This window comes from Pristiophorus japonicus, chromosome 1 (assembly GCF_044704955.1).
Source record: "Pristiophorus japonicus isolate sPriJap1 chromosome 1, sPriJap1.hap1, whole genome shotgun sequence".
Taxonomy (NCBI): domain Eukaryota; kingdom Metazoa; phylum Chordata; class Chondrichthyes; family Pristiophoridae; genus Pristiophorus; species Pristiophorus japonicus.
In genome coordinates this window covers 476,090,828-476,113,292 of record NC_091977.1, presented here as the reverse complement: position 1 = coordinate 476,113,292, position 22,465 = coordinate 476,090,828, and the positions used below count along the sequence as shown (strand labels likewise).

General features: G+C 50.9%; 13 non-coding genes across 13 annotated transcripts; all 13 read right to left on the bottom strand.

Annotated features, from left to right (window-relative positions):
• Positions 1-1,623: 1,623 nt before the first annotated feature.
• Positions 1,624-1,696, bottom strand: trnal-cag (transfer RNA leucine (anticodon CAG)). The gene has a single exon. It is a non-coding gene; the product is annotated as a tRNA-Leu (tRNA).
• A 1,166-nt stretch (positions 1,697-2,862) lies between these two features.
• Positions 2,863-2,935, bottom strand: trnal-cag (transfer RNA leucine (anticodon CAG)). The gene has a single exon. It is a non-coding gene; the product is annotated as a tRNA-Leu (tRNA).
• A 1,166-nt stretch (positions 2,936-4,101) lies between these two features.
• trnam-cau (transfer RNA methionine (anticodon CAU)) lies at positions 4,102-4,174 on the bottom strand. The gene has a single exon. It is a non-coding gene; the product is annotated as a tRNA-Met (tRNA).
• A 1,166-nt stretch (positions 4,175-5,340) lies between these two features.
• trnal-cag (transfer RNA leucine (anticodon CAG)) lies at positions 5,341-5,413 on the bottom strand. Its single transcript has one exon. It is a non-coding gene; the product is annotated as a tRNA-Leu (tRNA).
• Positions 5,414-6,579: 1,166 nt separating this feature from the next.
• trnam-cau (transfer RNA methionine (anticodon CAU)) lies at positions 6,580-6,652 on the bottom strand. The gene has a single exon. It is a non-coding gene; the product is annotated as a tRNA-Met (tRNA).
• Positions 6,653-7,818: 1,166 nt separating this feature from the next.
• On the bottom strand, positions 7,819-7,891 carry trnam-cau (transfer RNA methionine (anticodon CAU)). Its single transcript has one exon. It is a non-coding gene; the product is annotated as a tRNA-Met (tRNA).
• A 1,166-nt stretch (positions 7,892-9,057) lies between these two features.
• trnal-cag (transfer RNA leucine (anticodon CAG)) lies at positions 9,058-9,130 on the bottom strand. The gene has a single exon. It is a non-coding gene; the product is annotated as a tRNA-Leu (tRNA).
• Positions 9,131-10,296: 1,166 nt separating this feature from the next.
• On the bottom strand, positions 10,297-10,369 carry trnam-cau (transfer RNA methionine (anticodon CAU)). Its single transcript has one exon. It is a non-coding gene; the product is annotated as a tRNA-Met (tRNA).
• Positions 10,370-14,013: 3,644 nt separating this feature from the next.
• On the bottom strand, positions 14,014-14,086 carry trnal-cag (transfer RNA leucine (anticodon CAG)). Its single transcript has one exon. It is a non-coding gene; the product is annotated as a tRNA-Leu (tRNA).
• Positions 14,087-16,491: 2,405 nt separating this feature from the next.
• trnal-cag (transfer RNA leucine (anticodon CAG)) lies at positions 16,492-16,564 on the bottom strand. The gene has a single exon. It is a non-coding gene; the product is annotated as a tRNA-Leu (tRNA).
• A 1,166-nt stretch (positions 16,565-17,730) lies between these two features.
• trnal-cag (transfer RNA leucine (anticodon CAG)) lies at positions 17,731-17,803 on the bottom strand. The gene has a single exon. It is a non-coding gene; the product is annotated as a tRNA-Leu (tRNA).
• A 1,166-nt stretch (positions 17,804-18,969) lies between these two features.
• trnal-cag (transfer RNA leucine (anticodon CAG)) lies at positions 18,970-19,042 on the bottom strand. Its single transcript has one exon. It is a non-coding gene; the product is annotated as a tRNA-Leu (tRNA).
• A 1,166-nt stretch (positions 19,043-20,208) lies between these two features.
• trnal-cag (transfer RNA leucine (anticodon CAG)) lies at positions 20,209-20,281 on the bottom strand. The gene has a single exon. It is a non-coding gene; the product is annotated as a tRNA-Leu (tRNA).
• Positions 20,282-22,465: the final 2,184 nt, after the last annotated feature.

Genomic DNA, 22,465 nt, shown 5'->3' with positions numbered 1-22,465 from the left:
AAGTGTTCAGTGAGCAGGCCAACCTGAAGCAGGAGATTTCTGCTGGTCGTGGAATAGCGAGGAGGCAAGTGATAAGGGGCTAGTCAGATGCAAACTGGGAGCTAATGCCAGACGTGAATGGGGAATTAGCTCAAATGGTAGAGCGCTCGCTTTGCATGTGAGAGGTAGCGGGATCAATGCCCGCATTCTCCACTTTTCTTTTGGCTCGGGTAATTGTTCAGACGCAAGAGTTGTGTCAGGTGTGGTGTGAGCCCATCTGCTTCTGAAGGTCACCGCAGGCTGAGGGACATCAAATCCTTTGGTGTGCTGTCGCAGCAAAACTTTCCGATTTTTGCATGAATGCAGCTGAAATGAAAGAAGGAAAAACTTCTACGCAAGTATCAATGCCTTCTCTAAGGATCGAACTCAGGAACTTCAGATTATGAGACTGACACGCTGCCTACTGCGCTAAGAAGACACTTGCCAGCTTAGTAACTGGAAAATGTGACCAAATATGTTCGCTTCCGTGGCATCCAAAGCCAGAATGCAAAGATTGCAAAAATGCTCGAGCCAGGTAGGAGCCGAACCTGCAATCTTCTAATCCGTAGTCAGACGCGTTATCCATTGCGCCGCCGGCCCAGGCTGTGAAAAATAGCTGCGACATCAGGAAGTACACAAGACGGGCAGCATTGAAAGGCATGCGGCAGAGAATCACCAAAGATAGGCACCTCTGCCGCTTCCCTTCGATTGACAGGTGGGGAGCGGAGCAGTGCAGTCGAAAACAAAGCAAAGCAAAGTCGTCCTTAGGTGGTTGGTTGCACTCCGTCTTGAAGCAGTGCGCATTCTTTTGAAGTAAGTATGTGCGTGGTAAGTGGCAATTCGCTAAAGGCAGAGCTCATAATATGACGAGCAGTTTGCAGCTGAACATGTTGCAGCTGAGGCACAGGACAGTGCCTTCGCCGTTTTGCTTGAACACTTGCATGTGTGTGTCAGCAGGGAGTGCCTTTGAGCAGCAATGCATGTAAAGAGCCAGCACTTTCTTTCAGGCAAAGCCTCAGGCAATAGAAGTCATCTGTCCATCAGTCAGAAAGGGCTTTCGCCTGCTCCCTCTCGCTCGTGGCGGCTGCGACGTTGCGCTCAAGTCGCTTCCCTTGCGCAGGCTCGAGCTCTTCTCGGCGTCTTTCACCATATCCATGGCTTCCAGTCCTGCCCTTGCTCGCCTGCTATTGCTCAGTAACGTCGATTGGAGCAAAGCATTGAAAGTGTTCAGTGAGCAGGCCAACCTGAAGCAGGAGATTTCTGCTGGTCGTGGAATAGCGAGGAGGCAAGTGATAAGGGGCTAGTCAGATGCAAACTGGGAGCTAATGCCAGACGTGAATGGGGAATTAGCTCAAATGGTAGAGCGCTCGCTTTGCATGTGAGAGGTAGCGGGATCAATGCCCGCATTCTCCACTTTTCTTTTGGCTCGGGTAATTGTTCAGACGCAAGAGTTGTGTCAGGTGTGGTGTGAGCCCATCTGCTTCTGAAGGTCACCGCAGGCTGAGGGACATCAAATCCTTTGGTGTGCTGTCGCAGCAAAACTTTCCGATTTTTGCATGAATGCAGCTGAAATGAAAGAAGGAAAAACTTCTATGCAAGTATCAATGCCTTCTCTAAGGATCGAACTCAGGACCTTCAGATTCTGAGACTGACACGCTGCCTACTGCGCTAAGAAGACACTTGCCAGCTTAGTAACTGGAGAATGTGACCAACTATGTTCGCTTCCGTGGCATCCAAAGCCAGAATGCAAAGATTGCAAAAATGCTCGAGCCAGGTAGGAGCCGAACCTGCAATCTTCTAATCCGTAGTCAGACGCGTTATCCATTGCGCCGCCGGCCCAGGCTGTGAAAAATAGCTGCGACATCAGGAAGTACACAAGACGGGCAGCATTGAAAGGCATGCGGCAGAGAATCACCAAAGATAGGCACCTCTGCCGCTTCCCTTCGATTGACAGGTGGGGAGCGGAGCAGTGCAGTCGAAAACAAAGCAAAGCAAAGTCGTCCTTAGGTGGTTGGTTGCACTCCGTCTTGAAGCAGTGCGCATTCTTTTGAAGTAAGTATGTGCGTGGTAAGTGGCAATTCGCTAAAGGCAGAGCTCATAATATGACGAGCAGTTTGCAGCTGAACATGTTGCAGCTGAGGCACAGGACAGTGCCTTCGCCGTTTTGCTTGAACACTTGCATGTGTGTGTCAGCAGGGAGTGCCTTTGAGCAGCAATGCATGTAAAGAGCCAGCACTTTCTTTCAGGCAAAGCCTCAGGCAATAGAAGTCATCTGTCCATCAGTCAGAAAGGGCTTTCGCCTGCTCCCTCTCGCTCGTGGCGGCTGCGACGTTGCGCTCAAGTCGCTTCCCTTGCGCAGGCTCGAGCTCTTCTCGGCGTCTTTCACCATATCCATGGCTTCCAGTCCTGCCCTTGCTCGCCTGCTATTGCTCAGTAACGTCGATTGGAGCAAAGCATTGAAAGTGTTCAGTGAGCAGGCCAACCTGAAGCAGGAGATTTCTGCTGGTCGTGGAATAGCGAGGAGGCAAGTGATAAGGGGCTAGTCAGATGCAAACTGGGAGCTAATGCCAGACGTGAATGGGGAATTAGCTCAAATGGTAGAGCGCTCGCTTTGCATGTGAGAGGTAGCGGGATCAATGCCCGCATTCTCCACTTTTCTTTTGGCTCGGGTAATTGTTCAGACGCAAGAGTTGTGTCAGGTGTGGTGTGAGCCCATCTGCTTCTGAAGGTCACCGCAGGCTGAGGGACATCAAATCCTTTGGTGTGCTGTCGCAGCAAAACTTTCCGATTTTTGCATGAATGCAGCTGAAATGAAAGAAGGAAAAACTTCTATGCAAGTATCAATGCCTTCTCTAAGGATCGAACTCAGGACCTTCAGATTCTGAGACTGACACGCTGCCTACTGCGCTAAGAAGACACTTGCCAGCTTAGTAACTGGAGAATGTGACCAACTATGTTCGCTTCCGTGGCATCCAAAGCCAGAATGCAAAGATTGCAAAAATGCTCGAGCCAGGTAGGAGCCGAACCTGCAATCTTCTAATCCGTAGTCAGACGCGTTATCCATTGCGCCGCCGGCCCAGGCTGTGAAAAATAGCTGCGACATCAGGAAGTACACAAGACGGGCAGCATTGAAAGGCATGCGGCAGAGAATCACCAAAGATAGGCACCTCTGCCGCTTCCCTTCGATTGACAGGTGGGGAGCGGAGCAGTGCAGTCGAAAACAAAGCAAAGCAAAGTCGTCCTTAGGTGGTTGGTTGCACTCCGTCTTGAAGCAGTGCGCATTCTTTTGAAGTAAGTATGTGCGTGGTAAGTGGCAATTCGCTAAAGGCAGAGCTCATAATATGACGAGCAGTTTGCAGCTGAACATGTTGCAGCTGAGGCACAGGACAGTGCCTTCGCCGTTTTGCTTGAACACTTGCATGTGTGTGTCAGCAGGGAGTGCCTTTGAGCAGCAATGCATGTAAAGAGCCAGCACTTTCTTTCAGGCAAAGCCTCAGGCAATAGAAGTCATCTGTCCATCAGTCAGAAAGGGCTCTCGCCTGCTCCCTCACGCTCGTGGCGGCTGCGACGTTGCGCTCAAGTCGCTTCCCTTGCGCAGGCTCGAGCTCTTCTCGGCATCTTTCACCATATCCATGGCTTCCAGTCCTGCCCTTGCTCGCCTGCTATTGCTCAGTAACGTCGATTGGAGCAAAGCATTGAAAGTGTTCAGTGAGCAGGCCAACCTGAAGCAGGAGATTTCTGCTGGTCGTGGAATAGCGAGGAGGCAAGTGATAAGGGGCTAGTCAGATGCAAACTGGGAGCTAATGCCAGACGTGAATGGGGAATTAGCTCAAATGGTAGAGCGCTCGCTTTGCATGTGAGAGGTAGCGGGATCAATGCCCGCATTCTCCACTTTTCTTTTGGCTCGGGTAATTGTTCAGACGCAAGAGTTGTGTCAGGTGTGGTGTGAGCCCATCTGCTTCTGAAGGTCACCGCAGGCTGAGGGACATCAAATCCTTTGGTGTGCTGTCGCAGCAAAACTTTCCGATTTTTGCATGAATGCAGCTGAAATGAAAGAAGGAAAAACTTCTATGCAAGTATCAATGCCTTCTCTAAGGATCGAACTCAGGACCTTCAGATTATGAGACTGACACGCTGCCTACTGCGCTAAGAAGACACTTGCCAGCTTAGTAACTGGAGAATGTGACCAACTATGTTCGCTTCCGTGGCATCCAAAGCCAGAATGCAAAGATTGCAAAAATGCTCGAGCCAGGTAGGAGCCGAACCTGCAATCTTCTAATCCGTAGTCAGACGCGTTATCCATTGCGCCGCCGGCCCAGGCTGTGAAAAATAGCTGCGACATCAGGAAGTACACAAGACGGGCAGCATTGAAAGGCATGCGGCAGAGAATCACCAAAGATAGGCACCTCTGCCGCTTCCCTTCGATTGACAGGTGGGGAGCGGAGCAGTGCAGTCGAAAACAAAGCAAAGCAAAGTCGTCCTTAGGTGGTTGGTTGCACTCCGTCTTGAAGCAGTGCGCATTCTTTTGAAGTAAGTATGTGCGTGGTAAGTGGCAATTCGCTAAAGGCAGAGCTCATAATATGACGAGCAGTTTGCAGCTGAACATGTTGCAGCTGAGGCACAGGACAGTGCCTTCGCCGTTTTGCTTGAACACTTGCATGTGTGTGTCAGCAGGGAGTGCCTTTGAGCAGCAATGCATGTAAAGAGCCAGCACTTTCTTTCAGGCAAAGCCTCAGGCAATAGAAGTCATCTGTCCATCAGTCAGAAAGGGCTTTCGCCTGCTCCCTCTCGCTCGTGGCGGCTGCGACGTTGCGCTCAAGTCGCTTCCCTTGCGCAGGCTCGAGCTCTTCTCGGCGTCTTTCACCATATCCATGGCTTCCAGTCCTGCCCTTGCTCGCCTGCTATTGCTCAGTAACGTCGATTGGAGCAAAGCATTGAAAGTGTTCAGTGAGCAGGCCAACCTGAAGCAGGAGATTTCTGCTGGTCGTGGAATAGCGAGGAGGCAAGTGATAAGGGGCTAGTCAGATGCAAACTGGGAGCTAATGCCAGACGTGAATGGGGAATTAGCTCAAATGGTAGAGCGCTCGCTTTGCATGTGAGAGGTAGCGGGATCAATGCCCGCATTCTCCACTTTTCTTTTGGCTCGGGTAATTGTTCAGACGCAAGAGTTGTGTCAGGTGTGGTGTGAGCCCATCTGCTTCTGAAGGTCACCGCAGGCTGAGGGACATCAAATCCTTTGGTGTGCTGTCGCAGCAAAACTTTCCGATTTTTGCATGAATGCAGCTGAAATGAAAGAAGGAAAAACTTCTATGCAAGTATCAATGCCTTCTCTAAGGATCGAACTCAGGACCTTCAGATTCTGAGACTGACACGCTGCCTACTGCGCTAAGAAGACACTTGCCAGCTTAGTAACTGGAGAATGTGACCAACTATGTTCGCTTCCGTGGCATCCAAAGCCAGAATGCAAAGATTGCAAAAATGCTCGAGCCAGGTAGGAGCCGAACCTGCAATCTTCTAATCCGTAGTCAGACGCGTTATCCATTGCGCCGCCGGCCCAGGCTGTGAAAAATAGCTGCGACATCAGGAAGTACACAAGACGGGCAGCATTGAAAGGCATGCGGCAGAGAATCACCAAAGATAGGCACCTCTGCCGCTTCCCTTCGATTGACAGGTGGGGAGCGGAGCAGTGCAGTCGAAAACAAAGCAAAGCAAAGTCGTCCTTAGGTGGTTGGTTGCACTCCGTCTTGAAGCAGTGCGCATTCTTTTGAAGTAAGTATGTGCGTGGTAAGTGGCAATTCGCTAAAGGCAGAGCTCATAATATGACGAGCAGTTTGCAGCTGAACATGTTGCAGCTGAGGCACAGGACAGTGCCTTCGCCGTTTTGCTTGAACACTTGCATGTGTGTGTCAGCAGGGAGTGCCTTTGAGCAGCAATGCATGTAAAGAGCCAGCACTTTCTTTCAGGCAAAGCCTCAGGCAATAGAAGTCATCTGTCCATCAGTCAGAAAGGGCTTTCGCCTGCTCCCTCTCGCTCGTGGCGGCTGCGACGTTGCGCTCAAGTCGCTTCCCTTGCGCAGGCTCGAGCTCTTCTCGGCGTCTTTCACCATATCCATGGCTTCCAGTCCTGCCCTTGCTCGCCTGCTATTGCTCAGTAACGTCGATTGGAGCAAAGCATTGAAAGTGTTCAGTGAGCAGGCCAACCTGAAGCAGGAGATTTCTGCTGGTCGTGGAATAGCGAGGAGGCAAGTGATAAGGGGCTAGTCAGATGCAAACTGGGAGCTAATGCCAGACGTGAATGGGGAATTAGCTCAAATGGTAGAGCGCTCGCTTTGCATGTGAGAGGTAGCGGGATCAATGCCCGCATTCTCCACTTTTCTTTTGGCTCGGGTAATTGTTCAGACGCAAGAGTTGTGTCAGGTGTGGTGTGAGCCCATCTGCTTCTGAAGGTCACCGCAGGCTGAGGGACATCAAATCCTTTGGTGTGCTGTCGCAGCAAAACTTTCCGATTTTTGCATGAATGCAGCTGAAATGAAAGAAGGAAAAACTTCTATGCAAGTATCAATGCCTTCTCTAAGGATCGAACTCAGGACCTTCAGATTATGAGACTGACACGCTGCCTACTGCGCTAAGAAGACACTTGCCAGCTTAGTAACTGGAGAATGTGACCAACTATGTTCGCTTCCGTGGCATCCAAAGCCAGAATGCAAAGATTGCAAAAATGCTCGAGCCAGGTAGGAGCCGAACCTGCAATCTTCTAATCCGTAGTCAGACGCGTTATCCATTGCGCCGCCGGCCCAGGCTGTGAAAAATAGCTGCGACATCAGGAAGTACACAAGACGGGCAGCATTGAAAGGCATGCGGCAGAGAATCACCAAAGATAGGCACCTCTGCCGCTTCCCTTCGATTGACAGGTGGGGAGCGGAGCAGTGCAGTCGAAAACAAAGCAAAGCAAAGTCGTCCTTAGGTGGTTGGTTGCACTCCGTCTTGAAGCAGTGCGCATTCTTTTGAAGTAAGTATGTGCGTGGTAAGTGGCAATTCGCTAAAGGCAGAGCTCATAATATGACGAGCAGTTTGCAGCTGAACATGTTGCAGCTGAGGCACAGGACAGTGCCTTCGCCGTTTTGCTTGAACACTTGCATGTGTGTGTCAGCAGGGAGTGCCTTTGAGCAGCAATGCATGTAAAGAGCCAGCACTTTCTTTCAGGCAAAGCCTCAGGCAATAGAAGTCATCTGTCCATCAGTCAGAAAGGGCTCTCGCCTGCTCCCTCACGCTCGTGGCGGCTGCGACGTTGCGCTCAAGTCGCTTCCCTTGCGCAGGCTCGAGCTCTTCTCGGCGTCTTTCACCATATCCATGGCTTCCAGTCCTGCCCTTGCTCGCCTGCTATTGCTCAGTAACGTCGATTGGAGCAAAGCATTGAAAGTGTTCAGTGAGCAGGCCAACCTGAAGCAGGAGATTTCTGCTGGTCGTGGAATAGCGAGGAGGCAAGTGATAAGGGGCTAGTCAGATGCAAACTGGGAGCTAATGCCAGACGTGAATGGGGAATTAGCTCAAATGGTAGAGCGCTCGCTTTGCATGTGAGAGGTAGCGGGATCAATGCCCGCATTCTCCACTTTTCTTTTGGCTCGGGTAATTGTTCAGACGCAAGAGTTGTGTCAGGTGTGGTGTGAGCCCATCTGCTTCTGAAGGTCACCGCAGGCTGAGGGACATCAAATCCTTTGGTGTGCTGTCGCAGCAAAACTTTCCGATTTTTGCATGAATGCAGCTGAAATGAAAGAAGGAAAAACTTCTATGCAAGTATCAATGCCTTCTCTAAGGATCGAACTCAGGACCTTCAGATTATGAGACTGACACGCTGCCTACTGCGCTAAGAAGACACTTGCCAGCTTAGTAACTGGAGAATGTGACCAACTATGTTCGCTTCCGTGGCATCCAAAGCCAGAATGCAAAGATTGCAAAAATGCTCGAGCCAGGTAGGAGCCGAACCTGCAATCTTCTAATCCGTAGTCAGACGCGTTATCCATTGCGCCGCCGGCCCAGGCTGTGAAAAATAGCTGCGACATCAGGAAGTACACAAGACGGGCAGCATTGAAAGGCATGCGGCAGAGAATCACCAAAGATAGGCACCTCTGCCGCTTCCCTTCGATTGACAGGTGGGGAGCGGAGCAGTGCAGTCGAAAACAAAGCAAAGCAAAGTCGTCCTTAGGTGGTTGGTTGCACTCCGTCTTGAAGCAGTGCGCATTCTTTTGAAGTAAGTATGTGCGTGGTAAGTGGCAATTCGCTAAAGGCAGAGCTCATAATATGACGAGCAGTTTGCAGCTGAACATGTTGCAGCTGAGGCACAGGACAGTGCCTTCGCCGTTTTGCTTGAACACTTGCATGTGTGTGTCAGCAGGGAGTGCCTTTGAGCAGCAATGCATGTAAAGAGCCAGCACTTTCTTTCAGGCAAAGCCTCAGGCAATAGAAGTCATCTGTCCATCAGTCAGAAAGGGCTCTCGCCTGCTCCCTCTCGCTCGTGGCGGCTGCGACGTTGCGCTCAAGTCGCTTCCCTTGCGCAGGCTCGAGCTCTTCTCGGCATCTTTCACCATATCCATGGCTTCCAGTCCTGCCCTTGCTCGCCTGCTATTGCTCAGTAACGTCGATTGGAGCAAAGCATTGAAAGTGTTCAGTGAGCAGGCCAACCTGAAGCAGGAGATTTCTGCTGGTCGTGGAATAGCGAGGAGGCAAGTGATAAGGGGCTAGTCAGATGCAAACTGGGAGCTAATGCCAGACGTGAATGGGGAATTAGCTCAAATGGTAGAGCGCTCGCTTTGCATGTGAGAGGTAGCGGGATCAATGCCCGCATTCTCCACTTTTCTTTTGGCTCGGGTAATTGTTCAGACGCAAGAGTTGTGTCAGGTGTGGTGTGAGCCCATCTGCTTCTGAAGGTCACCGCAGGCTGAGGGACATCAAATCCTTTGGTGTGCTGTCGCAGCAAAACTTTCCGATTTTTGCATGAATGCAGCTGAAATGAAAGAAGGAAAAACTTCTATGCAAGTATCAATGCCTTCTCTAAGGATCGAACTCAGGACCTTCAGATTCTGAGACTGACACGCTGCCTACTGCGCTAAGAAGACACTTGCCAGCTTAGTAACTGGAGAATGTGACCAACTATGTTCGCTTCCGTGGCATCCAAAGCCAGAATGCAAAGATTGCAAAAATGCTCGAGCCAGGTAGGAGCCGAACCTGCAATCTTCTAATCCGTAGTCAGACGCGTTATCCATTGCGCCGCCGGCCCAGGCTGTGAAAAATAGCTGCGACATCAGGAAGTACACAAGACGGGCAGCATTGAAAGGCATGCGGCAGAGAATCACCAAAGATAGGCACCTCTGCCGCTTCCCTTCGATTGACAGGTGGGGAGCGGAGCAGTGCAGTCGAAAACAAAGCAAAGCAAAGTCGTCCTTAGGTGGTTGGTTGCACTCCGTCTTGAAGCAGTGCGCATTCTTTTGAAGTAAGTATGTGCGTGGTAAGTGGCAATTCGCTAAAGGCAGAGCTCATAATATGACGAGCAGTTTGCAGCTGAACATGTTGCAGCTGAGGCACAGGACAGTGCCTTCGCCGTTTTGCTTGAACACTTGCATGTGTGTGTCAGCAGGGAGTGCCTTTGAGCAGCAATGCATGTAAAGAGCCAGCACTTTCTTTCAGGCAAAGCCTCAGGCAATAGAAGTCATCTGTCCATCAGTCAGAAAGGGCTTTCGCCTGCTCCCTCTCGCTCGTGGCGGCTGCGACGTTGCGCTCAAGTCGCTTCCCTTGCGCAGGCTCGAGCTCTTCTCGGCGTCTTTCACCATATCCATGGCTTCCAGTCCTGCCCTTGCTCGCCTGCTATTGCTCAGTAACGTCGATTGGAGCAAAGCATTGAAAGTGTTCAGTGAGCAGGCCAACCTGAAGCAGGAGATTTCTGCTGGTCGTGGAATAGCGAGGAGGCAAGTGATAAGGGGCTAGTCAGATGCAAACTGGGAGCTAATGCCAGACGTGAATGGGGAATTAGCTCAAATGGTAGAGCGCTCGCTTTGCATGTGAGAGGTAGCGGGATCAATGCCCGCATTCTCCACTTTTCTTTTGGCTCGGGTAATTGTTCAGACGCAAGAGTTGTGTCAGGTGTGGTGTGAGCCCATCTGCTTCTGAAGGTCACCGCAGGCTGAGGGACATCAAATCCTTTGGTGTGCTGTCGCAGCAAAACTTTCCGATTTTTGCATGAATGCAGCTGAAATGAAAGAAGGAAAAACTTCTATGCAAGTATCAATGCCTTCTCTAAGGATCGAACTCAGGACCTTCAGATTATGAGACTGACACGCTGCCTACTGCGCTAAGAAGACACTTGCCAGCTTAGTAACTGGAGAATGTGACCAACTATGTTCGCTTCCGTGGCATCCAAAGCCAGAATGCAAAGATTGCAAAAATGCTCGAGCCAGGTAGGAGCCGAACCTGCAATCTTCTAATCCGTAGTCAGACGCGTTATCCATTGCGCCGCCGGCCCAGGCTGTGAAAAATAGCTGCGACATCAGGAAGTACACAAGACGGGCAGCATTGAAAGGCATGCGGCAGAGAATCACCAAAGATAGGCACCTCTGCCGCTTCCCTTCGATTGACAGGTGGGGAGCGGAGCAGTGCAGTCGAAAACAAAGCAAAGCAAAGTCGTCCTTAGGTGGTTGGTTGCACTCCGTCTTGAAGCAGTGCGCATTCTTTTGAAGTAAGTATGTGCGTGGTAAGTGGCAATTCGCTAAAGGCAGAGCTCATAATATGACGAGCAGTTTGCAGCTGAACATGTTGCAGCTGAGGCACAGGACAGTGCCTTCGCCGTTTTGCTTGAACACTTGCATGTGTGTGTCAGCAGGGAGTGCCTTTGAGCAGCAATGCATGTAAAGAGCCAGCACTTTCTTTCAGGCAAAGCCTCAGGCAATAGAAGTCATCTGTCCATCAGTCAGAAAGGGCTTTCGCCTGCTCCCTCTCGCTCGTGGCGGCTGCGACGTTGCGCTCAAGTCGCTTCCCTTGCGCAGGCTCGAGCTCTTCTCGGCGTCTTTCACCATATCCATGGCTTCCAGTCCTGCCCTTGCTCGCCTGCTATTGCTCAGTAACGTCGATTGGAGCAAAGCATTGAAAGTGTTCAGTGAGCAGGCCAACCTGAAGCAGGAGATTTCTGCTGGTCGTGGAATAGCGAGGAGGCAAGTGATAAGGGGCTAGTCAGATGCAAACTGGGAGCTAATGCCAGACGTGAATGGGGAATTAGCTCAAATGGTAGAGCGCTCGCTTTGCATGTGAGAGGTAGCGGGATCAATGCCCGCATTCTCCACTTTTCTTTTGGCTCGGGTAATTGTTCAGACGCAAGAGTTGTGTCAGGTGTGGTGTGAGCCCATCTGCTTCTGAAGGTCACCGCAGGCTGAGGGACATCAAATCCTTTGGTGTGCTGTCGCAGCAAAACTTTCCGATTTTTGCATGAATGCAGCTGAAATGAAAGAAGGAAAAACTTCTATGCAAGTATCAATGCCTTCTCTAAGGATCGAACTCAGGAACTTCAGATTATGAGACTGACACACTGCCTACTGCGCTAAGAAGACACTTGCCAGCTTAGTAACTGGAAAATGTGACCAAATATGTTCGCTTCCGTGGCATCCAAAGCCAGAATGCAAAGATTGCAAAAATGCTCGAGCCAGGTAGGAGCCGAACCTGCAATCTTCTAATCCGTAGTCAGACGCGTTATCCATTGCGCCGCCGGCCCAGGCTGTGAAAAATAGCTGCGACATCAGGAAGTACACAAGACGGGCAGCATTGAAAGGCATGCGGCAGAGAATCACCAAAGATAGGCACCTCTGCCGCTTCCCTTCGATTGACAGGTGGGGAGCGGAGCAGTGCAGTCGAAAACAAAGCAAAGCAAAGTCGTCCTTAGGTGGTTGGTTGCACTCCGTCTTGAAGCAGTGCGCATTCTTTTGAAGTAAGTATGTGCGTGGTAAGTGGCAATTCGCTAAAGGCAGAGCTCATAATATGACGAGCAGTTTGCAGCTGAACATGTTGCAGCTGAGGCACAGGACAGTGCCTTCGCCGTTTTGCTTGAACACTTGCATGTGTGTGTCAGCAGGGAGTGCCTTTGAGCAGCAATGCATGTAAAGAGCCAGCACTTTCTTTCAGGCAAAGCCTCAGGCAATAGAAGTCATCTGTCCATCAGTCAGAAAGGGCTTTCGCCTGCTCCCTCTCGCTCGTGGCGGCTGCGACGTTGCGCTCAAGTCGCTTCCCTTGCGCAGGCTCGAGCTCTTCTCGGCGTCTTTCACCATATCCATGGCTTCCAGTCCTGCCCTTGCTCGCCTGCTATTGCTCAGTAACGTCGATTGGAGCAAAGCATTGAAAGTGTTCAGTGAGCAGGCCAACCTGAAGCAGGAGATTTCTGCTGGTCGTGGAATAGCGAGGAGGCAAGTGATAAGGGGCTAGTCAGATGCAAACTGGGAGCTAATGCCAGACGTGAATGGGGAATTAGCTCAAATGGTAGAGCGCTCGCTTTGCATGTGAGAGGTAGCGGGATCAATGCCCGCATTCTCCACTTTTCTTTTGGCTCGGGTAATTGTTCAGACGCAAGAGTTGTGTCAGGTGTGGTGTGAGCCCATCTGCTTCTGAAGGTCACCGCAGGCTGAGGGACATCAAATCCTTTGGTGTGCTGTCGCAGCAAAACTTTCCGATTTTTGCATGAATGCAGCTGAAATGAAAGAAGGAAAAACTTCTATGCAAGTATCAATGCCTTCTCTAAGGATTGAACTCAGGACCTTCAGATTCTGAGACTGACACGCTGCCTACTGCGCTAAGAAGACACTTGCCAGCTTAGTAACTGGAGAATGTGACCAACTATGTTCGCTTCCGTGGCATCCAAAGCCAGAATGCAAAGATTGCAAAAATGCTCGAGCCAGGTAGGAGCCGAACCTGCAATCTTCTAATCCGTAGTCAGACGCGTTATCCATTGCGCCGCCGGCCCAGGCTGTGAAAAATAGCTGCGACATCAGGAAGTACACAAGACGGGCAGCATTGAAAGGCATGCGGCAGAGAATCACCAAAGATAGGCACCTCTGCCGCTTCCCTTCGATTGACAGGTGGGGAGCGGAGCAGTGCAGTCGAAAACAAAGCAAAGCAAAGTCGTCCTTAGGTGGTTGGTTGCACTCCGTCTTGAAGCAGTGCGCATTCTTTTGAAGTAAGTATGTGCGTGGTAAGTGGCAATTCGCTAAAGGCAGAGCTCATAATATGACGAGCAGTTTGCAGCTGAACATGTTGCAGCTGAGGCACAGGACAGTGCCTTCGCCGTTTTGCTTGAACACTTGCATGTGTGTGTCAGCAGGGAGTGCCTTTGAGCAGCAATGCATGTAAAGAGCCAGCACTTTCTTTCAGGCAAAGCCTCAGGCAATAGAAGTCATCTGTCCATCAGTCAGAAAGGGCTTTCGCCTGCTCCCTCTCGCTCGTGGCGGCTGCGACGTTGCGCTCAAGTCGCTTCCCTTGCGCAGGCTCGAGCTCTTCTCGGCGTCTTTCACCATATCCATGGCTTCCAGTCCTGCCCTTGCTCGCCTGCTATTGCTCAGTAACGTCGATTGGAGCAAAGCATTGAAAGTGTTCAGTGAGCAGGCCAACCTGAAGCAGGAGATTTCTGCTGGTCGTGGAATAGCGAGGAGGCAAGTGATAAGGGGCTAGTCAGATGCAAACTGGGAGCTAATGCCAGACGTGAATGGGGAATTAGCTCAAATGGTAGAGCGCTCGCTTTGCATGTGAGAGGTAGCGGGATCAATGCCCGCATTCTCCACTTTTCTTTTGGCTCGGGTAATTGTTCAGACGCAAGAGTTGTGTCAGGTGTGGTGTGAGCCCATCTGCTTCTGAAGGTCACCGCAGGCTGAGGGACATCAAATCCTTTGGTGTGCTGTCGCAGCAAAACTTTCCGATTTTTGCATGAATGCAGCTGAAATGAAAGAAGGAAAAACTTCTATGCAAGTATCAATGCCTTCTCTAAGGATCGAACTCAGGACCTTCAGATTCTGAGACTGACACGCTGCCTACTGCGCTAAGAAGACACTTGCCAGCTTAGTAACTGGAGAATGTGACCAACTATGTTCGCTTCCGTGGCATCCAAAGCCAGAATGCAAAGATTGCAAAAATGCTCGAGCCAGGTAGGAGCCGAACCTGCAATCTTCTAATCCGTAGTCAGACGCGTTATCCATTGCGCCGCCGGCCCAGGCTGTGAAAAATAGCTGCGACATCAGGAAGTACACAAGACGGGCAGCATTGAAAGGCATGCGGCAGAGAATCACCAAAGATAGGCACCTCTGCCGCTTCCCTTCGATTGACAGGTGGGGAGCGGAGCAGTGCAGTCGAAAACAAAGCAAAGCAAAGTCGTCCTTAGGTGGTTGGTTGCACTCCGTCTTGAAGCAGTGCGCATTCTTTTGAAGTAAGTATGTGCGTGGTAAGTGGCAATTCGCTAAAGGCAGAGCTCATAATATGACGAGCAGTTTGCAGCTGAACATGTTGCAGCTGAGGCACAGGACAGTGCCTTCGCCGTTTTGCTTGAACACTTGCATGTGTGTGTCAGCAGGGAGTGCCTTTGAGCAGCAATGCATGTAAAGAGCCAGCACTTTCTTTCAGGCAAAGCCTCAGGCAATAGAAGTCATCTGTCCATCAGTCAGAAAGGGCTCTCGCCTGCTCCCTCACGCTCGTGGCGGCTGCGACGTTGCGCTCAAGTCGCTTCCCTTGCGCAGGCTCGAGCTCTTCTCGGCATCTTTCACCATATCCATGGCTTCCAGTCCTGCCCTTGCTCGCCTGCTATTGCTCAGTAACGTCGATTGGAGCAAAGCATTGAAAGTGTTCAGTGAGCAGGCCAACCTGAAGCAGGAGATTTCTGCTGGTCGTGGAATAGCGAGGAGGCAAGTGATAAGGGGCTAGTCAGATGCAAACTGGGAGCTAATGCCAGACGTGAATGGGGAATTAGCTCAAATGGTAGAGCGCTCGCTTTGCATGTGAGAGGTAGCGGGATCAATGCCCGCATTCTCCACTTTTCTTTTGGCTCGGGTAATTGTTCAGACGCAAGAGTTGTGTCAGGTGTGGTGTGAGCCCATCTGCTTCTGAAGGTCACCGCAGGCTGAGGGACATCAAATCCTTTGGTGTGCTGTCGCAGCAAAACTTTCCGATTTTTGCATGAATGCAGCTGAAATGAAAGAAGGAAAAACTTCTATGCAAGTATCAACGCCTTCTCTAAGGATCGAACTCAGGAACTTCAGATTATGAGACTGACACGCTGCCTACTGCGCTAAGAAGACACTTGCCAGCTTAGTAACTGGAAAATGTGACCAAATATGTTCGCTTCCGTGGCATCCAAAGCCAGAATGCAAAGATTGCAAAAATGCTCGAGCCAGGTAGGAGCCGAACCTGCAATCTTCTAATCCGTAGTCAGACGCGTTATCCATTGCGCCGCCGGCCCAGGCTGTGAAAAATAGCTGCGACATCAGGAAGTACACAAGACGGGCAGCATTGAAAGGCATGCGGCAGAGAATCACCAAAGATAGGCACCTCTGCCGCTTCCCTTCGATTGACAGGTGGGGAGCGGAGCAGTGCAGTCGAAAACAAAGCAAAGCAAAGTCGTCCTTAGGTGGTTGGTTGCACTCCGTCTTGAAGCAGTGCGCATTCTTTTGAAGTAAGTATGTGCGTGGTAAGTGGCAATTCGCTAAAGGCAGAGCTCATAATATGACGAGCAGTTTGCAGCTGAACATGTTGCAGCTGAGGCACAGGACAGTGCCTTCGCCGTTTTGCTTGAACACTTGCATGTGTGTGTCAGCAGGGAGTGCCTTTGAGCAGCAATGCATGTAAAGAGCCAGCACTTTCTTTCAGGCAAAGCCTCAGGCAATAGAAGTCATCTGTCCATCAGTCAGAAAGGGCTTTCGCCTGCTCCCTCTCGCTCGTGGCGGCTGCGACGTTGCGCTCAAGTCGCTTCCCTTGCGCAGGCTCGAGCTCTTCTCGGCGTCTTTCACCATATCCATGGCTTCCAGTCCTGCCCTTGCTCGCCTGCTATTGCTCAGTAACGTCGATTGGAGCAAAGCATTGAAAGTGTTCAGTGAGCAGGCCAACCTGAAGCAGGAGATTTCTGCTGGTCGTGGAATAGCGAGGAGGCAAGTGATAAGGGGCTAGTCAGATGCAAACTGGGAGCTAATGCCAGACGTGAATGGGGAATTAGCTCAAATGGTAGAGCGCTCGCTTTGCATGTGAGAGGTAGCGGGATCAATGCCCGCATTCTCCACTTTTCTTTTGGCTCGGGTAATTGTTCAGACGCAAGAGTTGTGTCAGGTGTGGTGTGAGCCCATCTGCTTCTGAAGGTCACCGCAGGCTGAGGGACATCAAATCCTTTGGTGTGCTGTCGCAGCAAAACTTTCCGATTTTTGCATGAATGCAGCTGAAATGAAAGAAGGAAAAACTTCTATGCAAGTATCAATGCCTTCTCTAAGGATCGAACTCAGGACCTTCAGATTCTGAGACTGACACGCTGCCTACTGCGCTAAGAAGACACTTGCCAGCTTAGTAACTGGAGAATGTGACCAACTATGTTCGCTTCCGTGGCATCCAAAGCCAGAATGCAAAGATTGCAAAAATGCTCGAGCCAGGTAGGAGCCGAACCTGCAATCTTCTAATCCGTAGTCAGACGCGTTATCCATTGCGCCGCCGGCCCAGGCTGTGAAAAATAGCTGCGACATCAGGAAGTACACAAGACGGGCAGCATTGAAAGGCATGCGGCAGAGAATCACCAAAGATAGGCACCTCTGCCGCTTCCCTTCGATTGACAGGTGGGGAGCGGAGCAGTGCAGTCGAAAACAAAGCAAAGCAAAGTCGTCCTTAGGTGGTTGGTTGCACTCCGTCTTGAAGCAGTGCGCATTCTTTTGAAGTAAGTATGTGCGTGGTAAGTGGCAATTCGCTAAAGGCAGAGCTCATAATATGACGAGCAGTTTGCAGCTGAACATGTTGCAGCTGAGGCACAGGACAGTGCCTTCGCCGTTTTGCTTGAACACTTGCATGTGTGTGTCAGCAGGGAGTGCCTTTGAGCAGCAATGCATGTAAAGAGCCAGCACTTTCTTTCAGGCAAAGCCTCAGGCAATAGAAGTCATCTGTCCATCAGTCAGAAAGGGCTTTCGCCTGCTCCCTCTCGCTCGTGGCGGCTGCGACGTTGCGCTCAAGTCGCTTCCCTTGCGCAGGCTCGAGCTCTTCTCGGCGTCTTTCACCATATCCATGGCTTCCAGTCCTGCCCTTGCTCGCCTGCTATTGCTCAGTAACGTCGATTGGAGCAAAGCATTGAAAGTGTTCAGTGAGCAGGCCAACCTGAAGCAGGAGATTTCTGCTGGTCGTGGAATAGCGAGGAGGCAAGTGATAAGGGGCTAGTCAGATGCAAACTGGGAGCTAATGCCAGACGTGAATGGGGAATTAGCTCAAATGGTAGAGCGCTCGCTTTGCATGTGAGAGGTAGCGGGATCAATGCCCGCATTCTCCACTTTTCTTTTGGCTCGGGTAATTGTTCAGACGCAAGAGTTGTGTCAGGTGTGGTGTGAGCCCATCTGCTTCTGAAGGTCACCGCAGGCTGAGGGACATCAAATCCTTTGGTGTGCTGTCGCAGCAAAACTTTCCGATTTTTGCATGAATGCAGCTGAAATGAAAGAAGGAAAAACTTCTATGCAAGTATCAATGCCTTCTCTAAGGATCGAACTCAGGACCTTCAGATTCTGAGACTGACACGCTGCCTACTGCGCTAAGAAGACACTTGCCAGCTTAGTAACTGGAGAATGTGACCAACTATGTTCGCTTCCGTGGCATCCAAAGCCAGAATGCAAAGATTGCAAAAATGCTCGAGCCAGGTAGGAGCCGAACCTGCAATCTTCTAATCCGTAGTCAGACGCGTTATCCATTGCGCCGCCGGCCCAGGCTGTGAAAAATAGCTGCGACATCAGGAAGTACACAAGACGGGCAGCATTGAAAGGCATGCGGCAGAGAATCACCAAAGATAGGCACCTCTGCCGCTTCCCTTCGATTGACAGGTGGGGAGCGGAGCAGTGCAGTCGAAAACAAAGCAAAGCAAAGTCGTCCTTAGGTGGTTGGTTGCACTCCGTCTTGAAGCAGTGCGCATTCTTTTGAAGTAAGTATGTGCGTGGTAAGTGGCAATTCGCTAAAGGCAGAGCTCATAATATGACGAGCAGTTTGCAGCTGAACATGTTGCAGCTGAGGCACAGGACAGTGCCTTCGCCGTTTTGCTTGAACACTTGCATGTGTGTGTCAGCAGGGAGTGCCTTTGAGCAGCAATGCATGTAAAGAGCCAGCACTTTCTTTCAGGCAAAGCCTCAGGCAATAGAAGTCATCTGTCCATCAGTCAGAAAGGGCTTTCGCCTGCTCCCTCTCGCTCGTGGCGGCTGCGACGTTGCGCTCAAGTCGCTTCCCTTGCGCAGGCTCGAGCTCTTCTCGGCGTCTTTCACCATATCCATGGCTTCCAGTCCTGCCCTTGCTCGCCTGCTATTGCTCAGTAACGTCGATTGGAGCAAAGCATTGAAAGTGTTCAGTGAGCAGGCCAACCTGAAGCAGGAGATTTCTGCTGGTCGTGGAATAGCGAGGAGGCAAGTGATAAGGGGCTAGTCAGATGCAAACTGGGAGCTAATGCCAGACGTGAATGGGGAATTAGCTCAAATGGTAGAGCGCTCGCTTTGCATGTGAGAGGTAGCGGGATCAATGCCCGCATTCTCCACTTTTCTTTTGGCTCGGGTAATTGTTCAGACGCAAGAGTTGTGTCAGGTGTGGTGTGAGCCCATCTGCTTCTGAAGGTCACCGCAGGCTGAGGGACATCAAATCCTTTGGTGTGCTGTCGCAGCAAAACTTTCCGATTTTTGCATGAATGCAGCTGAAATGAAAGAAGGAAAAACTTCTATGCAAGTATCAATGCCTTCTCTAAGGATCGAACTCAGGACCTTCAGATTCTGAGACTGACACGCTGCCTACTGCGCTAAGAAGACACTTGCCAGCTTAGTAACTGGAGAATGTGACCAACTATGTTCGCTTCCGTGGCATCCAAAGCCAGAATGCAAAGATTGCAAAAATGCTCGAGCCAGGTAGGAGCCGAACCTGCAATCTTCTAATCCGTAGTCAGACGCGTTATCCATTGCGCCGCCGGCCCAGGCTGTGAAAAATAGCTGCGACATCAGGAAGTACACAAGACGGGCAGCATTGAAAGGCATGCGGCAGAGAATCACCAAAGATAGGCACCTCTGCCGCTTCCCTTCGATTGACAGGTGGGGAGCGGAGCAGTGCAGTCGAAAACAAAGCAAAGCAAAGTCGTCCTTAGGTGGTTGGTTGCACTCCGTCTTGAAGCAGTGCGCATTCTTTTGAAGTAAGTATGTGCGTGGTAAGTGGCAATTCGCTAAAGGCAGAGCTCATAATATGACGAGCAGTTTGCAGCTGAACATGTTGCAGCTGAGGCACAGGACAGTGCCTTCGCCGTTTTGCTTGAACACTTGCATGTGTGTGTCAGCAGGGAGTGCCTTTGAGCAGCAATGCATGTAAAGAGCCAGCACTTTCTTTCAGGCAAAGCCTCAGGCAATAGAAGTCATCTGTCCATCAGTCAGAAAGGGCTTTCGCCTGCTCCCTCTCGCTCGTGGCGGCTGCGACGTTGCGCTCAAGTCGCTTCCCTTGCGCAGGCTCGAGCTCTTCTCGGCGTCTTTCACCATATCCATGGCTTCCAGTCCTGCCCTTGCTCGCCTGCTATTGCTCAGTAACGTCGATTGGAGCAAAGCATTGAAAGTGTTCAGTGAGCAGGCCAACCTGAAGCAGGAGATTTCTGCTGGTCGTGGAATAGCGAGGAGGCAAGTGATAAGGGGCTAGTCAGATGCAAACTGGGAGCTAATGCCAGACGTGAATGGGGAATTAGCTCAAATGGTAGAGCGCTCGCTTTGCATGTGAGAGGTAGCGGGATCAATGCCCGCATTCTCCACTTTTCTTTTGGCTCGGGTAATTGTTCAGACGCAAGAGTTGTGTCAGGTGTGGTGTGAGCCCATCTGCTTCTGAAGGTCACCGCAGGCTGAGGGACATCAAATCCTTTGGTGTGCTGTCGCAGCAAAACTTTCCGATTTTTGCATGAATGCAGCTGAAATGAAAGAAGGAAAAACTTCTATGCAAGTATCAATGCCTTCTCTAAGGATCGAACTCAGGACCTTCAGATTCTGAGACTGACACGCTGCCTACTGCGCTAAGAAGACACTTGCCAGCTTAGTAACTGGAGAATGTGACCAACTATGTTCGCTTCCGTGGCATCCAAAGCCAGAATGCAAAGATTGCAAAAATGCTCGAGCCAGGTAGGAGCCGAACCTGCAATCTTCTAATCCGTAGTCAGACGCGTTATCCATTGCGCCGCCGGCCCAGGCTGTGAAAAATAGCTGCGACATCAGGAAGTACACAAGACGGGCAGCATTGAAAGGCATGCGGCAGAGAATCACCAAAGATAGGCACCTCTGCCGCTTCCCTTCGATTGACAGGTGGGGAGCGGAGCAGTGCAGTCGAAAACAAAGCAAAGCAAAGTCGTCCTTAGGTGGTTGGTTGCACTCCGTCTTGAAGCAGTGCGCATTCTTTTGAAGTAAGTATGTGCGTGGTAAGTGGCAATTCGCTAAAGGCAGAGCTCATAATATGACGAGCAGTTTGCAGCTGAACATGTTGCAGCTGAGGCACAGGACAGTGCCTTCGCCGTTTTGCTTGAACACTTGCATGTGTGTGTCAGCAGGGAGTGCCTTTGAGCAGCAATGCATGTAAAGAGCCAGCACTTTCTTTCAGGCAAAGCCTCAGGCAATAGAAGTCATCTGTCCATCAGTCAGAAAGGGCTTTCGCCTGCTCCCTCTCGCTCGTGGCGGCTGCGACGTTGCGCTCAAGTCGCTTCCCTTGCGCAGGCTCGAGCTCTTCTCGGCGTCTTTCACCATATCCATGGCTTCCAGTCCTGCCCTTGCTCGCCTGCTATTGCTCAGTAACGTCGATTGGAGCAAAGCATTGAAAGTGTTCAGTGAGCAGGCCAACCTGAAGCAGGAGATTTCTGCTGGTCGTGGAATAGCGAGGAGGCAAGTGATAAGGGGCTAGTCAGATGCAAACTGGGAGCTAATGCCAGACGTGAATGGGGAATTAGCTCAAATGGTAGAGCGCTCGCTTTGCATGTGAGAGGTAGCGGGATCAATGCCCGCATTCTCCACTTTTCTTTTGGCTCGGGTAATTGTTCAGACGCAAGAGTTGTGTCAGGTGTGGTGTGAGCCCATCTGCTTCTGAAGGTCACCGCAGGCTGAGGGACATCAAATCCTTTGGTGTGCTGTCGCAGCAAAACTTTCCGATTTTTGCATGAATGCAGCTGAAATGAAAGAAGGAAAAACTTCTATGCAAGTATCAATGCCTTCTCTAAGGATCGAACTCAGGAACTTCAGATTATGAGACTGACACGCTGCCTACTGCGCTAAGAAGACACTTGCCAGCTTAGTAACTGGAAAATGTGACCAAATATGTTCGCTTCCGTGGCATCCAAAGCCAGAATGCAAAGATTGCAAAAATGCTCGAGCCAGGTAGGAGCCGAACCTGCAATCTTCTAATCCGTAGTCAGACGCGTTATCCATTGCGCCGCCGGCCCAGGCTGTGAAAAATAGCTGCGACATCAGGAAGTACACAAGACGGGCAGCATTGAAAGGCATGCGGCAGAGAATCACCAAAGATAGGCACCTCTGCCGCTTCCCTTCGATTGACAGGTGGGGAGCGGAGCAGTGCAGTCGAAAACAAAGCAAAGCAAAGTCGTCCTTAGGTGGTTGGTTGCACTCCGTCTTGAAGCAGTGCGCATTCTTTTGAAGTAAGTATGTGCGTGGTAAGTGGCAATTCGCTAAAGGCAGAGCTCATAATATGACGAGCAGTTTGCAGCTGAACATGTTGCAGCTGAGGCACAGGACAGTGCCTTCGCCGTTTTGCTTGAACACTTGCATGTGTGTGTCAGCAGGGAGTGCCTTTGAGCAGCAATGCATGTAAAGAGCCAGCACTTTCTTTCAGGCAAAGCCTCAGGCAATAGAAGTCATCTGTCCATCAGTCAGAAAGGGCTTTCGCCTGCTCCCTCTCGCTCGTGGCGGCTGCGACGTTGCGCTCAAGTCGCTTCCCTTGCGCAGGCTCGAGCTCTTCTCGGCGTCTTTCACCATATCCATGGCTTCCAGTCCTGCCCTTGCTCGCCTGCTATTGCTCAGTAACGTCGATTGGAGCAAAGCATTGAAAGTGTTCAGTGAGCAGGCCAACCTGAAGCAGGAGATTTCTGCTGGTCGTGGAATAGCGAGGAGGCAAGTGATAAGGGGCTAGTCAGATGCAAACTGGGAGCTAATGCCAGACGTGAATGGGGAATTAGCTCAAATGGTAGAGCGCTTGCTTTGCATGTGAGA